Source organism: Pan paniscus, chromosome 7, assembly GCF_029289425.2.
Source record: "Pan paniscus chromosome 7, NHGRI_mPanPan1-v2.0_pri, whole genome shotgun sequence".
Taxonomy (NCBI): Eukaryota; Metazoa; Chordata; class Mammalia; order Primates; family Hominidae; genus Pan; species Pan paniscus.
This window is the reverse complement of record NC_073256.2, coordinates 46,851,426-46,856,737: the sequence shown is the minus strand read 5'-3', so window position 1 is coordinate 46,856,737 and position 5,312 is coordinate 46,851,426.

Genomic DNA, 5,312 nt, shown 5'->3' with positions numbered 1-5,312 from the left:
CCTTTTTGCCTGAGGAGTGAAGAATAGGAGGCAGGCAGAAGGGAGGGGAGCTCATGCCAAGCTCCCACCGACTCGGAGGAGCCCAGGGCTGAGCTAAGCCAAGCCCCGACCTAATGTCATTGCCCCTAACTAGGCCACTCAAGAGGTGGCTGCACCTGCCCTGGGCCAGGTCAGGAGGCATTTCCACAGGTGCCCACAGCATGGTGCAATGGAGAATGCTGAGACTCGAGGCTCAGATGGAAGTGTCTGAAATTCGGCTGTACAGTCAGAGCAAGGCACATCTCTTTGTGAACCTCAAGTCCTCCTTCCGGAAAATGAGTATAATACTGCCCAGGATGGTTGTGAGTAGAAAAAGGAGATTCTGTTTGAATCTACAACACACGAGGCCCTTAATGAATGTGCTGCATCCTCCCTCTCCTCTCAGCCCGCTTTTCAGACTGATTAGTACCAACTGGATGTAGAAATCCCATATCAGTGTCTGGTGTCACAACAGAGAGCTTTTAAAGCTTCTGCAACTTAGGGCATCACTACCGAGGGCCCTGGAGGCTCAGAAGCTCTGGAAGCTTCCCTGTCCCTTACTGCAGAGCCTCTTTGTCTTCTACAGCCGCCGGGGGTTGTGGGCTGCAGGAAAGGAGCTCACAGGCTGAAGGCACAGGCTTGAGGGTTTAGCATCCTTGTGGACCCCACGTTTCCTTACCTTAGGTGAATTTCACCATGACCCTGTCCTTGGTTTTCCTAAGAGGGTCTAAAATATTCCAGAATCCCAGGGTTTGAACCTATGTCATCTAAGGAGCTCAAGCACTCATTCATATGGTTAAGTCCAGCTCTCTGGTCTACCCAGGACTGGGTGGAGAAGGATTGAGGGAAGCATCTGCCCTGACTGCAAATGGTATAGGGTTCCTTTCTGGGGTAATGGAAATGTTCTGGATTTAGACTGTGGTGATGGTTGCACAACATAGCAAGAATACTAAAACCCACCAAACTGTATGCTTTAAAATGGTGCATTTTATGTTATGGGAATTACATCTCCATAAAAAGAAAATAGGAAAAAGACAGCAAACATCTGCTCAGGTTAAGAGCAACAGGTTCTGAGAATAAAATTTCCCTTCCATCTGTGTTCACAGCAAAAGGGCTCAGGAGACCAGCATACTCATGATTCTTCACTTAGATCTCTGTTGCCCAAACCTTACACTGCAGGTCGCAGCTACCATTTTGGACTCTTTGGGAAACCAGCATGTTCACTGAATGACACGGGGTCATTTTGCATCCTGATGTACTTCAGTGTCTCAGGCCTGGAACCTGATTTCATACATGATGTGGCAGATATTGCAGGCTGCCTACCCAATCCCCATTCCCCTGTTCTTCCTTACTAAACGGTACCCTTGATTTTATTCCAGGCATCAATGCACTTAGCTAAAAGACTGCATTTCCCATTGACCAAGGGTTGCCAATGAGCATTAAGCTGCAGGTCCTTGGGTGGGGCTTCAGGAAAGCTCTTTTTTTTTTTTTTTTTTTTTTTTTAGACGGAGTCTTGCTCTGTCGCACAGGCTGGAGTGCAGTGGCGCCAACTCAGCTCACTGCAAGCTCTGCCTCCCAGGTTCATGCCATTCTCCTGCCTCAGCCTCCTGAGTAGCTGGGACTGTAGGCACCTGCCACCACGCCTGGCTAATTTTTTTTTTGTATTTTTTTTTTAGTAGAGACGGGGTTTCACCGTGTTAGCCAGGATGGTCTTGATCTCCTGACCTTGTGATCTGCCCGCCTCGGCCTCCCAAAGTGCTGGGATTACAGGTGTGAGCTACCGAGCCCGGCTGGGAAAGCTCTTTTAAAGAGGGTCAACTCACTAAAGGCCTCTCTCTCTTCTTTGCCCTCCCTCCATCCTGCCTGGGACACAAACGTGATGGCTGGAGCTCTAGCAGCTATCTTGGATTACGAGATAAGACAACTTTGAGGATGGAAGCCATGAGTAAATATGATGGAACATAAAGATGGAAGGATTTTGGGTCCCCCATGACTAATGGAATGGCCATATCAATCTTGGACTTCCAAACTTCAACCTTTTTTTAAAAACAAAAAAAAAAACAAAAAAACCCCAAACATTTATTTCAAATGTCAGTCAGAATTCAGTTACCCATTGCTGCATAACAAGCCACACCAAGGCCAGAGGCTTGAAACAACAGACCACGTATTTGACTCATGATTCTATGGATTGGGAATTTTGGCTACTCTCAGCAGGGCAGTTCTTCTGGTCTCAGCCTGACTCTCTTCTGCACCTGCAGTTGGACTCAGAAGGTTGGCTGGGTGTCAGCTGGGGACCTTGGTTCTCTTGCACATGTCTTATCCTTCATGGGTCTCTCACATCCCTCCAGCATATTAACCTGGCATAGTCTCATGGCAAGCCTGAAGTGAAAGCACAAGCAAATACAATCAAGCAAGGGAACAACCGCAAGCACACAGAACCTCTTGAGACCTAAGCATGGAGCTGGCAGTCCATTGCTTTTGCTACATTTGTTGGCTAAGGCCAGTTGCAAGACTGTCCAGAGCCAGGCTGGGTGGAGACTACAAAGTCCCAGGATAATAGAGTGTGGCTATGCAGAAGCCATTCATTGGAGGCATTGGAAACTTTTACTTCCTATGTTTTAAGCCATTTAGTTGGATTTTCTATTACATCCAGTGGAAAATTACCTTAAACCAACACACCTGCCTTTGAGCACCTTGTCATTCCCAGGATGTTCAGGCAGCTAAATGCTTTTCTTCCCTTGCAGTTGAGGAAGAGAAAGAGCAAGAGTGAAAAGTCACTTAGCTTCTCTGGACTTTTCTTTCCTCATTTACCGGACAGAAGAGTTGAACCCAATACCTGGATATTCTTGGTGGGTTGAATGAAGCTGCATGTGGTGGCAGGCTGTCTCCAGTGATGGATGGGGAAGGGCAGGATGAACCCAGGAGGGAGTTTAAAACTACTGTTGGGTGGGGGAGTAGAAGAATCTTGCCCCTCAGAAAAGCACAAGTAGACTAGAAATGGTGCAGACTGTGTGGAGTTTGTGATGGCTTCAGGGCTTCCCCCTTGCCACACAGCCACTGAGACTTGGCACTTTGAGAGCCATGGGCTTCCCTTGGGTATGGTAACTGGTCACAGAGCAGCAAACTGCCCCCTGCTTTTCTGATTGGCAGGATACAATTATTAAAATAGTTGGAAAAGAAAGGTCACATGCTTTTATTTCTACTGCTTTGTGTGTGTGTGCGCGTGCGTGTGTGTGTGCGTGTGTGTGTGTGTGTGTGCGTGCAAGAACTTGGAATTAATAAAATTCTTGGCTGGGCGTGGTGGTTCATGCCTGTAATCCCAGCACTTTAGGAGGCCAAGGTGGGAGGTTTGCTTGAGCCCAGGAGTTCAAGACCAGTCTGGGCAACACGGCAAGACCCTGTCTCTATGAAATATAAAAAACTAGCCAGGTGTGGTGGTAAGCACCTGTAGTCTCAGCTACTTGGGAGGCTGAGGAGGGAGGATCACTTGAGCCTGGGAAGTTGAGGCTGCAGTGAGGCATGATTGAGCCACTGCACTCCAGCCTGGGTAACAGAGTAAGACCTTGTCTCATAAAAATAAAATAAAATAATGATTTCTTCTGCTTATGAGGTGGTGGAAGTTCACTCCTGCCCACACCAGCTTGGCATCTTCTTTGCAATAGAGGCCCAACCAGGGAGGCTGCAAACATTAGAATCCAATCTGTACTGATAGGTAAGTTTTGAGGCAGATTGAGAAAGCTCTTAAAATTGTCATCAGAATATCTCAGTAGAGGAAGTACAGGGGAAGGAGGCAGCTGCAACTGGGCCCCATGTCAAGCTCAACGCACCTCCACCCACCTGCCAATTTTCCCCTCTCAGAGTAAAGAGCCTCTCCCGGCCAGGTATTTGGCTGCTTGGAATTTACTGATTAATTACAGCGCCTACCTCCAATTGGTCTCCTTAGTAACCACGTTAGCAGGGTCCCACTGGAGAAGCTGCTTCTTACTCAATGAGGGCAAACTCTTCACATTTTAAAACACTTTTAAGTCAGAACACAATGGATTTTAAAAATAGAGGGTCACACACATTTCTTCACAACTTTGCATCAAAATATGGATGGACTTTTGAACTATTGAGGGCAAGTTACACTTTAGTAATCAGCAAGAGCTAGGTTTAAAGGAAGAGTTGGGTGAATACAGTTTCAATGCAAATGGCCAATGATTGCCTTTGCAAGTATAGGTTTGACTACCAGAGTATCCAGCCTCGTGCTGGGCTAGGTGATGTGAGAATGAAAGATGTCCTTACACTCAAGAAGCCGGCCCAGGGGACAAGTTAGATCAATGTATGGTGACCAGCACAGCATTTGCTATAGTGACTCAGACTATTTGAGAATTAGGGAGCACATGATAAGGTGCTAATTGTGGATCAGACTGGAAGTGAAAGGGAAGTTCAAGAGAGGAGAGTGATGTTCAAGTGATGTTTATCTTATTTTTTGAATGACGTGTTAAGATGCTGAGGACAAATTGCAGGTTCTGAGTGGGCAGGAAAGTGGCCACTGGGCTTTAGTACAGGCATGTAGAAGGATTAGTGGGTGTATTAGTCTGCTCGGACTGTTAGAACCCAGTGCCACAGACGGGGCTTCAACAACAGAAGTGAATTTTCTCACGGTTCTGGAGGCTGGGAGTCTGAAATCAAGGTGTCAGCAAGGTTGATTCCTTCTGCGGCCTCGTTCCTTGGCTTGGAGATGGACATCTTCTCCTTGTGTCCTCACGTGGCTGCCCCTCTGTGTGTATCTGTGTCTTCATTCTCCTCTTCTTTTAGGAACACCAGGCCTATTGGATTAGGGCCCACCCTAATGACTTCCTTTACCCTACATCACCTCTTTAAAGGCCCTGCCCCCAAATGCAGTCATGCTCTGAGGGGCCGGGGTTAAGACTTCAGCATAGGAATCTGGGGGATGGGTGTACAGTTCAGCCCATAACAGGGGAGTAATGAAACTGTGCTCACCACATAATGGGGATACGATCCCAGAAGGGGAACTAAAGGTCACCGCAGGACATGCGTGAATAATATGCATAGGGCATCCCTTCCACCCTCAGCCCTGAACCCAGGAGCTGGAATCCCTGGACACTAAGCTGACAATGTGCCCCAGCATTGCCATGTCACAATGTCCTGGGAACACCCCATGCATGTCCCACGGCTACACCTTAAGAGCCCCATCAATATGGCTAGAAGCTGTGTCCTGAAACTTGAATGTTAAGATCATAGAAACCTAAAAAATGCCATGCTCAGAATAAGAAGGCATCCAGGTGTCC